This window comes from Pristiophorus japonicus, chromosome 9 (genome assembly GCF_044704955.1).
Source record: "Pristiophorus japonicus isolate sPriJap1 chromosome 9, sPriJap1.hap1, whole genome shotgun sequence".
NCBI classification, from domain to species: Eukaryota; Metazoa; Chordata; class Chondrichthyes; family Pristiophoridae; genus Pristiophorus; species Pristiophorus japonicus.
The window spans coordinates 209,900,613-209,920,001 of record NC_091985.1 but is presented as its reverse complement, the minus strand read 5'-3'; the positions used below and the strand labels follow the sequence as shown (position 1 = coordinate 209,920,001).

General features: G+C 45.1%; 2 pseudogenes; one reads left to right on the top strand and one right to left on the bottom strand.

The window, feature by feature from the left end:
- LOC139274102 (zinc finger protein 585A-like) overlaps positions 1 to 19,389 on the bottom strand; it is a 76,307-nt pseudogene that overhangs the window by 43,853 nt on the left and 13,065 nt on the right.
- Positions 9,995 to 11,381, top strand: LOC139273574 (zinc finger protein 271-like; annotated as a pseudogene).

Here is a 19,389-nt window from a genome sequence, read left to right as displayed (position 1 = left end):
GGCCAAACAGGCCTCTCGTGACCAACAGATGGTAGTGCCCAAAATTATGAGTCAGACTAAAAATCCTGCGAAGGATAAGTTAGCCTCGGAAAAACCAATGCCAACCATCCAAGATGTTATAAAAGCACAGGGGGACGCTCCTGAAAAAGATAAACTGTTGTGGAAATATTATGCATGTACTTATGACAATGTTTCTAAACTCTGGACCACTCCCGCGGAACAGACTTGCATGTCTGACGAGTTGGCCTCATGGGTTATAGAATGTCTGCATTTTGCTACTCATTGTGGAGCAAGGGCAACAAGTGATACACTTTTGGCTACTTGGTGGCACCCTAAACTCCAGGCGCTCACCCAGAACATCAGTAGTCGTTGCCTGGTTGGCCAGCAACATATTCCAGGGAAGGGAGTCCCCTGTGATTGGGATAAAACGCCCCTACCCGAAGGTCCCTTTGAGACATTTCAGTTGAACTACATTGAGTTGCAAAAAGTTCAGTGTTACAGATATGTGTTAGTAATAGTCGATGTGTTTAGCAGATGGATTGAAGCCTACCCTAACCTGGACATTAAGACTCAGACTGTTGTTAAGGTGTTAATGAGGGAAATTGTTCCTAGATATGAGATCTCAGCTAGACTGATGACCACCTATGTTCTTTCTCTGACTCAGGCTCTGCGACTAGTTCACAACCAGGTTCAAGATGCTCACCTCGACCTCTCAGTTTTACCCGAATTGTCCCTCGTGGCACCAGGGAAGTATGGATTCGGAAGGGATTAGAGCCACAATAGGAGGGGCCTTTTTAGGTGTCACTCACTACCCCCACTGCAGCCAAGGTTGAGGGGAAAAGTGCCTGGGTTCACCTGCACCACTGCAAGCTCATCACCATTTAAACAAATCTTGCTGGTTAGTCTAATTCCTGTTTCTGTTCCAGATCTCCTCCTCCCTATAGCTGAACAAGGCAGTTGAAGGAGGATCAGTTTGAACTCTTACCTGTCAGACAGCCAAATACACTGACAGAGACCTGATGGGAAATGTGAAAACAGAACTCTTTTTATCAGCTAAATAATTGGACTATTTATAAGATGAGACTGTGTCTGTATGCTACTGTCTGCATAATAGTGTTGATATATGACAGTTTTGGTGCACGGGAAGGAAGACAAAGGCTCCATGTAAACACCTTTTTGTATATGTCTTACGTTTATGCGGAAAAAGGGCACTTCACTAGATGCTGGGTGTGTTCACATATCCCTATACATTCTAAAGGGGGAATTCCTTTGCGCACCGTTCCCCTGACCCTAACTGAGACTGTTAGATGGATTCAAAGAAACGATATTGGAACAGGTAGCTAACCGCACTGCTGAGGCTCTGGAGGGCATCACAGCTGAAATGGTAGCGATAAGGACCGTAGCATTACAAAACCGAATGGCCCTCGATTACCTGTTAGCTGAGAAAGGGGGAACGTGTGCCCTGATAGGATCTGAATGTTGCACTTACATTCCTGATAGTTCAGAAAACATAACCCACCTTGCCGATCACATAAGGAGGGAGGTGAAAAAGTTATCCACACCAGCAAAAGAACTTAGCAGGTTTGATTGGTTTCTGGGTGGATCTTGGAGATCCTATCTAATACATGGGGCAATTGTTCTCATCATAATAATTACCTGCTGTTTGATTGTTGGTTGCCTTAACCTCTGCTGTAAAGCAATGACAAGGTTAGCAGACCCTCTTGTGATCAAGGGTTCCCGGGTTATGATCCAACAAACTAGAGAACTACTCAACAATGCAATACTCATAGAATGATCCTAAATGTTATCATAGAATGATAAAAGGGGGGATGTGGATATCTGAACGGAATATATGGAATTAAGGACAGTAAAGTAAACGGGATATATGAAAATGTATAAGCCATGGAAGAATAGCTGGGAGAATGTCAGATTGCAAATAGTGCAACATCAGCATAGCTAACAGTCTGTCTCAAGGTTTCAAGTCACTAATCCTGCCAATAATATATAATTGTAACATGAAATACATCTGCAGAATTGCAAGGTCTCAGTAAATAGTCACACCATTAGATTGAAACATTTGGAGGCAATACTTGAGCTTTCAAGAAGAACATCTCATATAGATTGACTAATGAGTGGCTGAGTTAGACTGTCAATCTAATTGTATTTTGTTATCTGATTTCAAAACTGTATAACTGTTAACGCTTTACGATGTAACTTCACCTATCCGTAGGGAGTGTGTACGCTCTATCCAGAGAGTATATCTTCTGTCTGATAGGTCTTACTGTCCGGTAATAAAGACTGCTTTGTTCAAAGCACAAGAGGTATTCGACTCAGTAATTTTACTGAACCAGATTGAAGTAAAAGAATCCAGGAATTAACACTGTAACCTACAAGGCAACGGACCAAGAGCTGGATAGCTCTTGGTCAGCCAACGTGGACACAATGGGCTGAAATGGCCTCCTTCCATGCTGTAATTTTCCATGATTCTATGAGTCTCAAGTTGATGAAGATAGTGCAGTAGATGTTGTGTCTATGGACTTTCAAAAGGCATTTGATGAAGTACCACATAAGTGAGTTAATCGGAAAATAGAAGCACAGGGAATTAAAGGGATTCTGGTAATTTGAGTATATAATTGGCTAATGTATCGGAGGCTGAATGGATATGTTTCTGACTGGAGGGAAGCATGTGGTGGGGTTCCCAGGGGTTCGTATTAGCACCATCGCTTTTCTTGTTATAAGAACATAAGAATTAGGAACAGGAGTAGGCCATCTAGCCCCTCGAGCCTGCTCCGCCATTCAATAAGATCATGGCTGATCTGGCCGTGGACTCAGCTCCACTTATCCGGCCGGTCCCCGTAACCCTTAATTCCCTTATTGGTTAAAAATCTATCTATCTGTGATATATAAATGACCTGGACTTGGGTTTGGGTGTACAATTTTGAAGTTTACGGATGAAACAAAACTTGGCAACATTGTAAATCGTGAGCATGATAGTAGCAGACGTCAGGAGGACATAGACAGAATGGTGAAATGGTCAGACACATGGCAGATGCAATAAAATGCGGATAAGTGTGAAGTGATGCACTTTTGGAGAAACAACATGGATAACAGTATAATCTAACTGGCAAAATTTTGAGGGGGTGCAAGACAGAGGGACCTGAGGGTGCATATTCACAAATCGTTGAAAGTGCAACGACAAGTTGGTAAGGCAGTTCAAAAAGCATATGAGGTACTTGGCTTTACAAATAGAGCCATTGAATACAAAAGCAAGGAAGTTACACTAAACATTTACAAATCACTAGTTAGGATCATAGGACAGGAGTAGGCTATTCAGCCCCTCAAGCCTGTTCGATCATTCAATGAGATCAGGGCTGATCTGCGACCTAACTCTACACACCCATCTTTGGTTCATATCCCATAATGGTTTTCAAAAAATAAATTATCAATCTCAGATTTAACAATTGATCTAGCATCACCTGGATTCACTCTGGAGCATCCACGATGCTGAGGATGCCGTGAATAGCACGTTTAGTGAGTTGGTCTTACTGCAGGTAAAGGTGACACAGACAGATAGGGAATGGGAGACCAACAGGAAGAGCAGTGGAAGGAAGATAGTGCCGGGGTCCCCTGCGGTCATCCCCCTCCAAATCAGATACACCGTTTTGGGTACTGCTGGGCGGGCGACTCATCAAGGGAGGGCAGCAGCAGCCAAGTCCAAGGCACCGTGGGTGGCTCTGCTGCACAGGAGGGCAGGAAAAAGAGTGGGAGAGCTATAGTGGTAGAGGATTCTATTGTAAGGGGAATAGATAGACATTTCTGCGGCTGCAATTGAGACTCCAGGATAGAATGTTGCCTCCCTGGTGCAAGGGTCAAGGATGTCTCGGAGCGGTTGCAGGACATTTTGGAGGGGGAGGTTGAACAGCCAGTTGTCGTGGTGCATATAGGTACCAACGATACAGGTAAAAAGCGGGATGAGGTCCTACAAGGTGAAGGAGCTAGGAATTAAATTAAAAAGTAGGACCTCAAAGGTAGTAATCTCAGGATTGCTACCAGTGACACATGCTAGTCAGAGTAGGAATCGCAGGATAGCGAAGATGAGTATGTGGCTTGAGGAGTGGTGCAGAAGGGAGGGATTCAAATTCCTGGGACATTGGAACCGGTTTCTGGGGGAGGTGGGACCAGTACAAACAGGATGGTCTGCACCTGAGCAAGACCGGAACCAATGTCCTTGGGGGAGTGTTTGCTAGTGCTGTTGGGGAGGGGTTAAACTAATATGGCAGGGGGATGGGAACCTATGCAGGGAGATAGAGGGAAGTAGAATGGGGGCAGAAGCAAAAGATAGAAAGAAGAAAAGTAAAAGTGGAGGGCAGAGAAACCCAAGGCAAAAATCAAAAAGGGCCACATTACAGCAAAATTCTAAAGGGGCAAAGTGTGTTAAAAAGACAAGCCTGAAGGATCTGTGCCTCAATGCGAGGAGTATTCGTGATAAGGAGGATGAATTAACTGCACAGGCAGAAATTAATGAATATGATATAATTGGCATCACGGAGACATGGCTCCAGGGTGACCATGGCTGGGAACTCAACATCCAGGGGTATTCAACATTTAGGAAGGATAGACAGAAAGGAAAAGGTGGTGGGATAGCTTTGCTGGTAAAGAGAAAGTTAACGCAATAGTAAGGAAAGACATTAGCTTGGATGATGAAGAATCTGTATGGGTGGAGCTGCGGAATAGCAAAGGACAGAAAACGCTAGTGGAAGTTGTGTACAGACCAGCAAACAGTAGAAGTAAGGTTGGGGCCAGCATTAAACAAGAAATTAGGGATGCGTGCAATAAAGGTACAGCAGTTATCATGGGCGACTTTAATCTACATATAGATTGGGCAAACTAAACTGGTAGCAATACGGTGGAGGAGGATTTCCTGGAGTGTATTAGGGATGGTTCTCTAGACCAATATGTCGAGGAACCAACTAGAGGGCTGGCCATCCTAGACTGGGTGATGTGTAATGAGAAAGGACTAATTAGCAATCTTGTTGTGCGAGGCCCCTTGGGAAAGTGTGATCATAATATGGTAGAATTCTTTATTAAGATAGAGAGTGACACAGTTAATTCAGAAACTAAGGTCCTGAACTTAAGGAAAGGTAACATAGAAACATAGAAAATAAATGTAGGAGTAGGCCTTTCGAGCCTCCACCGCCATTCAATAAGATCATGGCTGATCATTCCTTCAGTACCCCTTTCCTGCTTTCTCTCCATACCCTTTGATCCCCTTAGCCGTAAGGGCCATAGCTAACTCCCTCTTGAATATATCCAATGAACTGGCATCAACAACTCTCTGCGGCAGGGAATTCCATAGGTTAACAACTCTCTGAATGAAGAAGTTTCTCCTCATCTCAGTCCTAAATGGCCTACCCCTTATCCTAAGACTATGTCCCCTGGTTCTGGACTTCCCCAACATCGGGAATATTCTTCCCGCATCTAACCTGTCCAGTCCCGTCAGGATCTGTCCCCTCTCATCCTTCTAAACTCCAGTGAATAAAGGCCCAGTTGATCCAGTCTCTCCTCATATGACAGTCCAGCCATCCCTGGAATCAGTCTGGTGAACCTTCGCTGCACTCCCTCAACAGCAAAAACGTCCTTCCTCAGATTAGGAGACCAAAACTGTACACAATATTCCAGGCGAGGCCTCATTAAGGCCCTGTACAATTGCAGTAAGACTTCCCTGCTCCTATACTCAAATCCCCTAGCTATGAAGGCCAACATGCCATTTGCCTTCTTCACCGCCTGCTGTACCTGCATGCCCACTTTCAGTGACTGATGAACCATGACACCCAGGTCTCGTTGCACCTCCCCTTTTCCCAATCTGCCGCCATCCAGATAATATTCTGCCTTCGTGTTTTTGCCCCCAAAATGGATAACCTCACATTTATCCACATTATACTGCATCTGCCATGCATTTGCCCACTCACCTAACCTGTCCAAGTCACCCTGCAGCCTCTTACCGTCCTCCTCACAGCTCACACCGCCACCCAGCTTAGTGTCACCCGCAAACTCTGAGTTATTACACTCAATTCCTTCATCTAAATCGTTAATGTATATTGTAAAGAGCCGGGGTCCCAGCACTGAGCCCTGCGGCACTCCACTAGTCACTGCCTGCCATTCTGAAAAGGACCCGTTTATTCCGACTCTCTAACTTCGATGGTATGAGACGTGAATTGGCTAGAATAGACTGGCGAATGATACTTAAGGGGTTGACGGCGGATAGGCAATGGCAAACATTTAAAGATCACATGGATGAACTTCAACAATTGTACATCCCTGTCTGGAGTAAAAATAAAATGGGGAAGGTGGCTCAACCGTGGCAAACAAGGAAAATTAAGGATAGTGTTAATTCCAAGGAAGAGGCATATAAATTGGCCAGAAAAAGCTGCAAACCTGAGGACTGGGAGAATTTTATAATTCAGCAGAGGAGGACAAAGGGTCTAATTAGGAGGGGTAAAATTGTTTGAGAGGAAGCTTGCTGGGAACATAAAATCTGACTGCAAAAGCTTCTATAGATATGTGAAGAGAAAAAGATTAGTGAAGACAAACGAAGGTTCCTTGCAGTCAGAATCAGGTGAATTTATAATGGGGAACAAAGAAATGGCAGACCAATTGAACAAATACTTTGGTTCTGTCTTCACGAAGGAAGACACAAATAATCTTCCGGAGATACTAGAGGACCGAGGGTCTGGTGAGAAGTAGGAACTGAAGGAAATACTTATTTCGTCTGGAAATTGTGTTAGGGAAATTGATGGGATTGAAGGCTGATAAATCTCCAGTGCCTGCATCCCAGAGTACTTAAGGAAGTGGCCCTAGAATTAGTGAATGCATTGGTGATCATTTTTCAACAGTCTATCGACTCTGGATTGGTTCCTATGGACTGGAGGGTAGCTAATGTAACACCACTTTTTAAAAAGGGAGTGTGAGAGAAAGGGAGTAATTATAGATCAGTTAGCCTGACTTCGGTGATGGAGAAAATGTTGGAATCAATTATTAAGGATGAAATAGCAGTGCATTTGGAAAGCAGTGACAGGATCGGTCCAAGTCAGCATGGATTTATGAAAGGGAAATCATGCTTGACAAATCTTTTGGAATTTTTTGAGGATGTAACTAGTAGAGTGGACAAGGCGAACCAGTGGATGTGGTGTATTTGGACGTTCAAAAGGCTTTTGACAAGGTCCCACACAAGAGATTGGTGTGCAAAATTAAAGCACATGGTATTGGGGATAATGTATTGACATGGATAGAGAACTGGTTGGCAGACAGGAAGTAGAGAGTCGGGATAAACAAGTCCTTTTCATTTTGGCAGGCAGTGATTAGTGGGGTGTCGCAGGGCTCAGTGCTGGGGCCCCAGCTATTTACAGTATACATCAATGATTTAGATGAAGGAATTGAGTGTAGTATCTCCAAGTTTGCAGATGACACTAAGCTGTGTGAGATGTGAGGAGGATGCTAAGATGCTGCAGGGTGACTTGGACAGGTTAGGTGAGTGAGCAAATGCATAGCAGATGCAGTATAATGTGGATAAATTTGAGGTTATCCATTTTGGTGGCAAAAACATGAAGGCAGAATATGATCTGAATGGCGGCAGATTAGGAAAGGGGGAGGTGCATTAGTCATTGAAAGTTGGCATGCAGGTACAGCAGATGGTGAAGAAGGCAAATGGCATGTTGGCCTTCATAGGTGATTTGAGTATAGGAGCAGGGAGGTCTTACTGCAGTTGTACAGGGCCTTGGTGAGTGAGGTCTCACCTGGAATATTGTGTTCAGTTTTGGTCTCCTAATCTGAGGAAGGACGTTCTTGCTATTGAGGGAGTGCAGCGAAGGTTCTGCAGACTGATTCCCCGGATGACAGGACTGACATATGAGGAGAGACTGGATCGATTGGGCCTGTATTCACTGGAGTTTAGAAGAATGAGAGGGGATCTCATAGAAACATATAAAATTCTGACTGGACTGGACAGGTTAGATGCAGGAAGAATGTTCCCGATGTTGGGGAAGTCCAGAACCAAGGATCACAGTCTAAGGATAAGGGGTAAACCATTTAGGACCGAGATGAGGAGAAACTTCTTCACTCAGAGAATTGTGAACCTGTGGAATTCTCTACCACAGAGAGTTGTTGATGCCAGTTCGTTAGATATATTCAAGAGGGACTTAGATGTGGCCCTCATGGCTAAAGAGATCAAGGGGTATGGAGAGAAAGCAGGAAAGGGTTACTGAGGTGAATGATCAGCTATGATCTTATTGAATGATGGTGCAGGCTCGAAGGGCCAAATGGCCTACTCCTGCACCTATTTTCTATGTTTCTAACCAGGGCTCTGTATGGCTGCATGGTTTTAGCCTCAGCTGGAGACTTGTGTACAGTTCTGGACACCACACTTTAGGAAGGATGACAAGGCCTTGGAGAGGGTACAGAGGAGCTTTACCACGATGTTACCAGGGATGGTGGACTTCAGTTATGTGGAGAGTAGGAGAAGCTGGGATTGTTCCCCTTCGAGCAGATAAGATTAAGGTGAGACCTAATAGAGGTATTCAAAGTTAGGAGGGGTTATGATAGAGCAAGTAGGGAGAAACTGTTTCCTCTGGCAAAAGGGTCAGTAACCAAAGGTGACAGATTTAAAATAATTGCCACAAGAACTAGCGGGGAAATATTTTCACACAGAGGGATGTTAAGGTCTGGAATGCACCATCTGAAAGGATGGTGGAATCAGGTTCCATAGGAACTTTCAAACAGCAATTGAGCATGTACTTGAAGAGGACTAGATTGTAGGGTTATGGGGATAAAGCTGGGGTAGGGGACTAAATTGGACAGCTCTTTCAAAATGGCAGCACAGACATGAAGGGCCGAAGCTCCTCCTTCTGTGCTGTAGGATTCTATGATCAGTGTGAACACGCCGGTGTCTCTTAAGGCTCTTAGAGCTTTTAAAGCACTGCCCACAGTCAGAACATTTAAAGGGTCTCTCGTCAGTGTGAACAGACTGGTGTGACAGGAGGGTGGATGACTGAGTGAATCCCTTCCCACACACGGAGCAGGTGAACAGCCTCTCACCAGTGTGAATGAGCTCACGTCTCTTCAGCTCCACGGAGCTTTTAAAGCTTTCCCACAGTCAGAACATTTAAAGGGTCTCTCATCAGTGTGAACAAGTTGGTGTCTTCAGCGTGTATGACTCAGTGAATCCTTTCCCACATTCGGAGCAGGTGAACGGCCTCTCCCCAGTGTCCTTTCAGTGAACTCGCTAGTGTCCCTTCAGTTTCCTGGACCTTTTAAAGCTCTTCCCACAGTCGGAACATTTGAATGGCCTCATCAATGTGAACAAGCTGCTGGTTCTTCTCCTGTACCTGCCCTTGGGCCTGGCTAAAACAGCAATTTGTAGGTCCAGGATGGCCGGGGGACCCATGGTGGGTGGTTGCTCTGGCTGCCTGCCTATCTTCCGCGGTCTTGTCTGAGTGGCCCTGGAGAATGCGGTGTCCATTGGTACACTTCATATGTTCCGTCTCAGCATACAGAGTGTGTCATAGACACTGGTAACAACACCATGGTTTCGTTGGGAAGGTTCTCTTTGCTATTGTTGTGACTTTGTTGCTTATTTTTTCTGCTTTTTGTTTGATTGGACCACATGTTTGGGGGAACATGAGAGGAAAGAATGTTCCATAAATATTAGAATTGTCTGTTCCAACTTTCTATCCTGTACTTACAGTGATGACTTTTGTAAACTCCTTTTACAGGGTATTAGAAGGGGAGGATATACAGACGGGAAACTCAAACCAAACATCACATCAAGATGTGACAGTCACTCGATTCATTGCAACCTGAATATCATCGGACCGTGAAAGTGGAAGGAGAAATGTTTGTTCTGTTTGTGGAAAAAGATTTCAAAGATCAGTGTGACTGGAACAGCACCAAGACACACACACCCGAGTGAGAATGTTCCAATGCACTGACTGTGGAAAGAGCTTTAACCAGTTACACAGCCTGAAAAAACATCGCACCATTCACAGCGGGGAGAAACTGTAAACGTGTTCTGTGTGTGGACGAGGCTTCAACTGATCGTCCAACCTGGAGAGACACAAGGACACCTGCACCATGGAGAAACCGTGGGAATGTGGGGACTGTGGGAAGGGATTCACTCAGTCATCCACTTTGCTGAATCACCAGCGAGTTCACACTGGGGAGAGGCCATTCACCTGCTCCGTGTGTGGGAAGGGATTCACTCAGTCATACCACCTGGTGAGACACTAGCAGATTCACACTGATGAGAGATCGTTCAGTTGCTCTCACTGTGGAATGAGATTCAGGCAGTCATCCACGCTCACGGAACACCAGCGAGTTCACACCGGGGAGAGGCCGTTCACCTGCTCAGTGTGTGGGAAGGGATTCACTGTGTCATCCCACCTCACAGTGCACAAGCGAATCCACACTGGGGAGCAGCCATTCACCTGCTCCGTGTGGGGGAAGGGATTCACTCAGTTATCCCACCTCATGTCTCACCAACTTACTCACACCAATAAGAGACCTTTGAAATGTTCTGGCTGTGAGAAGAGCTTTAAAAGCACAAGGGATCTGCTGAATCATCAACGCACTCACACTGGAGAGAGGCCGTTCACCTGCTCAGTGTGTGAGAAGGGATTCACTCACTCATCCAATCTGCTGACACACCAGCGAGTTCACACTGGAGAGAGGCCGTTCACCTGCTCAGAGTGTGGGAAGGGATTCACTCACTCATCCAACCTGCTGACACACCAGCGATTTCACACTGATGAGAGACCTTTTAAATGTTCTGACTGTGAGAAGAGCTTTAAAAGCACAAATGAGCTGATGAATCACCAACGCACTCACACTAGGGAGAGACCGTTCACCTGCTCCGTATGTGGGAAGAGATTCAGTCGTTCATCCATCCTGCTGCCACACCAGCGAGTTCACACTGGGGAGAGACCTTTTAAATGTTCTGACTGTGAGAAGAGTTTTAAAATAAAAAATGATCTGCTGACACACTAACATACTCACACTGGGGAGTGGCCGTTCACTTGCTCTGTGTGTGGGAAAGGATTCACTCAGTCATCCCAACTGCTGAGGCACACGCGAGTTCACACTGGGGAGATGCCATTCATCTGCCCTGATTGTGGGAAAGGATTCACTCAGTCATCCCAACTGCTGAGGCACATGCGAGTTCACACTGGGGAGAGGCCATTCATCTGCCCTGATTGTGGGAAGGGATTCACTACCTCATCCAACCTGCTGAGACACCAACAAGTTCACACTGGGAGAGGCTGTTCACCTGCTGTGTGTGTGGGAAAGGATTCAATCAGTCATCTAACCTTCTGACACTCCAGTGAGTTCACACTGGGGAGAGGCCGTTCTCTTGACCCAACAATCACATCCAGGACTGAACCACCATGTTCATTCTGACAGTTGGGGTTTGTTTCTGCTGATAACCCCAATAACTGGGCTGGATTTTGTGTTTTGATATCTTTCAAATAAATCAGCTTTGTTTCAAACACAATGTGTCATGTCCTTGACATCTCCAAGATAAGAGGAGACTAATTGGTGTCCTGTTACAGACTGTTCCATTTTTGGACCTTTTCTCCTTTCTAACTCTAGATCATTTCAGTTCTCATATCTTTCATTTCTCTCATGGACAAGTCCCAGATCTCCATACCTTTCAGAGTGCCTCTCCTAGCCTTGGTATCCAGGGATGGTATCGGTAACACGCCTGGGGTCACTAAACACAAAACCCAGTCTGTAATCACTTCCAGCTACTGGACTTAGCGTGTGCCCCACAGCATCTCTCTCACTTTCGATGTGTGGACAGAGAATCATGCCTGCAAACCTGGTTTTCAATTTAAATCCACTCAGCAAATGTACTCAACAAAAGTAAACACATCACGGCCCAATAATCCAGCTCTATATTTGCAGGTGAAAGTCTGTTATCTAACTCCTTGAGTGGACAAAATAAATAACGATCCCAAATGGAAGAACCCCTTGAATTCTTTGTCAATAGTTTTCCAATCCTGACTGGTTTCTTCCTTACTTTAAAAAAAATTCCTGGTATGTGGGCAGCGCTGGCAAGGCCATCATTTATTGCCCATACCTAACTGTTCTTGAGAAAGTGATGGTGAGCCACTTTCTTGAACGGTTGCAGACCAGAAAAGCAGTATATAGAAAATAGGTGCAGGAGCAGGCCATTCAGCCCTTCTAGCCTGCACCACCATTCAATGAGTTCATGGCTGAACATGAAACTTCAGTACCCCATTCCTGCTTTCTCGCCATACCCCTTGATCCCCCGAGTAGTAAGGACTTCATCTAACTCTCTTTTGAATATATTTAGTGAATTGGCCTCAACTACTTTCTGTGGTAGAGAATTCCACAGGTTCACCACTCTCTGGGTGAAGAAGTTTCTCCTCATCTCGGTCCTAAATGGCTTACCCCTTATCCTTAGACTGTGACCCCTGGTTCTGGACTTCCGCAACATTGGGAACATTCTTCCTGCATCCAACCTGTCCAAACCCATCAGAATTTTAAACGTTTCTATGAGGTCCCCTCTCAAGCTTCTGAACTCCAGTGAATACAAGCCCAGTTGATCCAGTCTTTCTTGATAGGTCAGTCCCACCATCCCGGGAATCAGTCTGGTGAATCTTCGCTGCACTCCCTCAATAGCAAGAACGTCCTTCCTCAAGTTAGGAGACCAAAACTGTACACAATACTCCAGGTGTGGCCTCACCAAGGCCCTATACAACTGTAGCAACACCTCCCTGCCCCTGTACTCAAATCCCCTCGCTATGAAGGCCAACATGCCATTTGCTTTCTTAACCGCCTGCTGTACCTGCATGCCAACCTTCAATGACTGATGTACCATGACACCCAGGTCTCGCTGCACCTTCCCCCTTCCTAATCTGTCACCATTCAGATAATAGTCTGTCTCTCTGTTTTTACGACCAAAGTGGATAACCTCACATTTATCCACATTATACTTCATCTGCCACGCATTTGCCCACTCGCCTAACCTATCCAAGTCACTCTGCAGCCTCATAGCATCCTCCTCGCAGCTCACACTGCCACCCAACTTAGTGTCATCCGCAAATTTGGAGATACTACATTTAATCCCCTCGTCTAAATCATTAATGTACAATGTAAACAGCTGGGGCCCCAACACAGAACCTTGCGGTACCCCACTAGTCACTGCCTGCCATTCTGAAAAGTACCCATTTACTCCTACTCTTTGCTTCCTGTCTGACAACCAGTTCTCAATCCACGTCAGCACACTACCCCCAATCCCATGTGCTTTAACTTTGCACATTAATCTCCTGTGTGGGACCTTGTCGAAAGCCTTCTGAAAGTCCAAATATACCACATCAACTGGTTCTCCTTTGTCCACTTTACTGGAAACATCCTCAAAAAATTCCAGAAGATTTGTCAAGCATGATCTCCCTTTCACAAATCCATGCTGACTTGGACCTATCATGTCACCATTTTCCAAATGCACTGCTATGACATCCTTAATAATTGATTCCATCATTTTACCCACTACTGAGGTCAGGCTGACCGGTCTATAATTCCCTGCTTTCTCTCTCCCTCCTTTTTTAAAAAGTGGGGTTACATTGGCTACCCTCCACTCGATAGGAACAGATCCAGAGTCAATGGAATGTTGGAAAATGACTGTCAATGCATCCGCTATTTCCAAGGCCACCTCCTTAAGTACTCTGGGATGCAGTCCATCAGGCCGTGGGGATTTATCGGCCTTCAATCCCATCAATTTCCCCAACACAATTTCCCGACTAATAAAGATTTCCCTCAGTTCCTCCTCCTTACTAGACCCTCTGACCCCTTTTATATCCGGAAGGTTGTTTGTGTCCTCCTGAGTGAATACTGAACCAAAGTACTTGTTCAATTGGTCTGCCATTTCTTTGTTCTCCGTGATGACTTCCCCTGATTCTGACTGCAGGGGACCTACGTTTGTCTTTACTAACCTTTTTCTCTTTAAATACCTATAGAAACTTTTGCAATCCGCCTTAATGTTCCCTGCAAGCTTCTTCTCGTACTCCATTTTCTCTGCCATAATCAAACCCTTTGTCCTCCTCTGCTGAGTTCTAAATTTCTCCCAGTCCCCAGGTTCGCTGCTATTTCTGGCCAATTTGTATGCCACTTCCTTGGCTTTAATACTATCCCTGATTTCCCTAGATAGCCACGGTTGAGCCACCTTCCCTTTTTTATTTTTACGCCAGACAGGAATGTACAATTGTTGTAATATAGCCGAGACAGGGAGGATTTACAGACGGGAAGCTCAAACCAAACATCCCATCAACATCTAACAGTCAATATATTCATTGGGACCTGTATTTCATCAGCCTTTGGATATTGAACCTGGAGAAACATGAGGACACCGACACTACGGAGAAACCATGGAAATGGGAGTGTGGGAATGAGTTCAGTTCCTCATCCCAGCTGGAAACTCATCGATACTAGGAGAGGCTGATCATCTGCTCCCTATCTGGCAGGATTCAGTCGGTCATTAAATCCCATCTGAAAACTGAGTTCCCACAACATTCTAAAAGATGAATCTACAAGATGACAGGACAGAAAATTCGATTATATGACAGGGTCCACTTCAACCATCCAGGGCAGTGAGTCCCTGTAATATTGGATTTTAACCTGTGGGAAATATTCTGATGTGTTATTGTCACGGGGCAAAGCAGCATTGTTACTTTAACATCAATTTAGTCAAACTCAATGGGCAATCCGATCTCCAAATGGAAATGTCTCCTTAAAGCTGATAGTGTGGCCAGTTCTGCAGCTCATTTCTCTCTGTGAGTGAGTCAGAATAAGAAGCTTTAATAACAGCCGATGTTTTACAAAGAGAGACTAGACCAAAGGACATTGGTGGAATTTAATGGGCTACAGGAGGCTATTTTTAACAGAAGGAAAGCTGGTCACAGCACACAGACAGTTTAACAGACTGTCCATGGTCCACTCTCATCCCCACCTTCTCTCTCACTATTTATGGACACTGCTGCAGTAATTGCTCCTCTGACCTTTCCTCTCTTGTCCCTCCTATATCCCTAATACATGGCCCTACACAATCTCCCTCCCCCTACATCCTCACTGTGCTGGAATCCACACCTGTCTCCCCATCTGCTCCTTGTTCTCTCCCTGGATCCTGAAACTACTGAACTCGGTCTGCCCTCCTGAAGTTTACAGGCTCTAAACCTGAAGCTTGGTGTCCCTCACTCCCTAGTCCTTGGCTTACCTCCCCTTCTCTCCTTTTTCTCCCTTGGTTGTGTTCCACACTCTGGGCCTTGGGCCTTCCCCGGGGATTCTCAGTATGAACAGGGGGAATGTGTGTTGAGACAGGATGTCCCAGCTCTCCACCTTTAAAGGGACAAGGATAGGACCCACTGGGCTGAATGGCCCTACTTTATGACATCACTATAGTGCCCAGCAACCAACCTCCCTGAGCCCTGCTCATTATGGCCTGGGTTTAGCTCAGTGCTGTGACAGGAAGGGAAACAGGAGCAGGATTCAACCCGTGTGGAGCCCAGGATTAATGAGGAGAGGTACAGGATCAATTTATACCTTATTGAGTGAGAAATGTCATTGTCCCAAACACTCTGTCCCTCAGTATTTCTGTTGTGGAGCAGCTGTTGGGTTTGTGTTACCTCCTTTCGGTGAATTTTTGTGCTCATCGAGGTGATGAATGTCAGTAAAATTCCCTCGACACTGCCCTGCGAGTATTTGATGGGACATTGTAGAGGGAGCTTTACTCTGTATCTAACACATGTTGTACCTGCCCTGGGAGTGTTTGATGGGACAGTGTAGAGGGATCTTTACTCTACATCTAATCCGTGCTGTACCTGAAATAATAACTTTTATTTATATAGCGCCTTTAACGTAGTAAAACATCCCAAGGTGCTTCACAACAATTTTACAGCATATTGGATATTGACCATTGAGGGAAAGAGAGAAAAAGCATAAGAAGGAAGTGTAAAAAGAGGTAAATGGCTCGGGTCCAAAGCGGCAGCCAAAATGTGCAGCAGATAGACAGGCAAAAACACTTTAAAAAAAGAAATTCAAATTACATTGTAAATAATACAATAAGGAGTATACAATAGTAAAATCACTATAATAAAGATTAATTATAATTAAACAAAAATAATATATACCATAATTATAAATTAAGTTAAAATTAGAAACTCAGCAATTGAAGCAAATTAAATCAGTTGTTAGCTTTCTTTAAGATTCCCTGTCCAGTGATTCAATTAATATTGGAAGAACCAATCTCCATCCTTGTAATGTCCTAATTTTATTACTTTTTAATTTCTCATTTCGTCCCCTTGACAGGACCTGTGTTGGCTCCAGACGCGAGCTGCTTCCAGCTGCTCCAGGGTCAAAACTCCCTCGTGCTGCTCCAGGTTCAAAACTCCCTCCTGCTGTTCCAGGTTCAAAACTCCCTCCAGCTGTTCCAGGTTCAAAACTCCCTCCAACTGCTCCAGGCTCGTGCTGCCTCCGTTGTCAGGGACATGCTTATGTTTAAATAAAAATAAAAAATGCCGGAAAAACTTAGCAGCGTCTGTGGAGAGAGAAACAGTGTTAACATTTTGTTAATCCTTCATCAGAACTGGAAAAAGTTAGAGCTGTAACAGGATTTGAAGCAAGGATAGGGGGGAGGGGAGGAAAGAACAAAAGGGAAGGTCTGTGATAGGGTGGAAGGCAGAAGAGATTAAGAAACAAAAGGGATGATGGTGCGAGGCAAAAGGAGATGGTAAGAAACAAAAGATGAGGACCAAGAGATTGATTAAGTGGAGAAAAATAGAGTATGAGAGGAAACTTGCAAGGAACATAAAAACATGTCTGCAAAAGTTTCTACAAGTACGTAAAAAACAAGATTAGTGAAGACAAATGTAGGTCCTTTACAGACAGAAACAGGAGAATTTGTAATGGGAAACAAGGAAATGGCAGAACAATTAAATAAATACTTCGGTTCTGTTTTCACGGAAGAAGACACAAATAACCTCCCAGAAATGCTAGGGAACCAAGGGTCCAGTGAGCAAGTGGAATTAATGGAAATGATTATTAGTAAGAAAATAGTGCTGGAGAAACTAATGGGACTGAAGGCAGATAAATCCCCAGGGCCTGATGATCTGTATCCCAGAGTACTAAATTGGTTGTCATCTTCCAAAATTCTACAGATTATGGATCAGTTCCTGCAGATTGGAGGATGTCAAATGTAACCCCACTATTTAAAAAAGGAGGGAGAGAGAAAACGGGGAACTACAGACCGGTTAGCCTGACATCAGTAGTAGCAAAAATGCTAGAGTCTATTATAAAGGATGTGATAACGGCACACTTAAATAATATCAACGGGATTAAACAAAGTCAACATAGATTTATGAAAGGAAAATGACATTTGACAAACCTACTGGAGTTTTTTTGAAGATGTAACTGATATAATAGATAAGGGAGAACCAGTGGATGTAGTGTATTTGGATTTTCAGAAGGCCTTTGATAAAGTCCCACATAAGGGGCCCATGTTTCCACATGATTTGCACCTGATTTTTAGGAGCAACTGGTGGAGAACGGACTATCTTAGAAATCGCAATTCTCCACATTTTTTTTTCTGCAGTTCTAGTCAGGTAGAACAGTTCTACTTTGGAACAGAATTTTTTCTTCAAAAGGGGGCGTGTCCGGCCACTGACGCCTGATTTCAAAGTTTCCACAGTGAAAACGTACTCCAAACTAAAGTAGAATGGAGCAAGTGAAGATTTTTGTAGAACTGAAAAAACCTGTTCTACACATTAAAAAATCAGGCGCAGGTTACAAATTAGGCGTCCAGAACGAGGTGGGGGGGGGGAAGGGAACTCATTAAATTCTACAATAAATCCTTATTTATACTTCTACAAATATTATACAAATAAATCCAACCTGAATAAACATTTATAAGCAAAGAAAAGATTAAATAAACCATCTTCCTACCTGTGTGAAAGTGCTTCAGGCACAGAGAATTCTGCAGTCAGCCTGAGGCGCCCGTTCTTCCCGCGGGGGAGGGGGGGGGAGGCGCCCGTTCTGCCCGCGGGGGAGGGGAGAGGAGGTACCCGTTCTTTCCCACGGGGGGGGGGGGGGAGGCGCCCGTTCTGCCCACGGGGGGGGAGGGGAGAGGGGGCGCCCGTTCTTTCCCGCGGGGGGGTGAGGCGCCCGTTCTTTCCCGCGGTGGGGGGGAGGCACCCGTTCTGTCCGCGGGGGGGAGAGGGGAGAAGAGGCGCCCGTTCTTTCCCGCGGAGGGGTGAGGCACCCGTTCTTTCCCGCGGGGGGGGGGTAGGCGCCCGTTCTTCCCGCGGGGGGTAGGAAGCGCCCGTTTTTCCCGCGCGGGGGGGGGGGGGAAGGAGACAGTGAGAAGGCTGCAAATGCTGATGTGCTGATGGCAATGTGCTTTTATTAAAAAAATGTTGAAAAATTAAACAGCTACAAAGAACTACAAAAATGGCCGCGTGCCAATGTTTTTTTCACACTGAGCATGCGCGAACGCTGCAACGCGCACGCGCAGCGTTGCCGGCAGGAAAAAAACTAATTTAAATAGTACCCGCCCCCTCCCACTTATAAAATCGGCGCGAGTGTAGGCTCCGCCCCCCTGGGCGCCGCACCAGGCAGACAAGGAGCTGCAGAACGCTCCAGAATCGCGAGGTTTTTTTTAGGCGCTGTTTTAGGCGCGAAAAACGGGCGCCCAGCTCGGAGGGGCGCCCGTTTTTTTATCGTGTGGAAACTTGGGCCCAAGAGGTTAGTGTGCAAAATTAAAGTACATAGGATTGGGGGTAATGTATTGGCATGGATTGAAAATTGGTTAACTGACAGGAAACAGAGTAGGAATAAACAGGTATTTTTTGGGGTGGTGGGTAGTGACTAGTGGGGTACCACAGGGATCAGTGCTTGGACCCCAGCTATTCACAATATATATATATAAATGATTTGGATGAGGGAACCAAATGTAATATTTTCAAGTTTTCTGACGACACAAAACTAGATGGGATTGTGAGTTGTGAGGAGGATGCAAAGACGCTACGAGGCGATTTAGATAGGATGAGTAAGTGGGCAAACACAAGGCAGATGCAATATAACATGGATAAATGTGAAGTTATCCACTTCGGTAGGAAAAACATAAGGACAATGTATTATTTAAATGGTTATGACTTGGGAAGTGTTGATGTACAGAGGGACCTAGGTATCCTTGTACACCAGTCATTGAAAGCAAACAAGCAGGTGCAGCAAGCAGTTAGGAAAGCAAATGATATGTTGGCCTTCATTGCAAGAGGATTTGAGTACAGGAGCAAAGATGTTTTACTACAGTTATACAGGGCCTTGGTG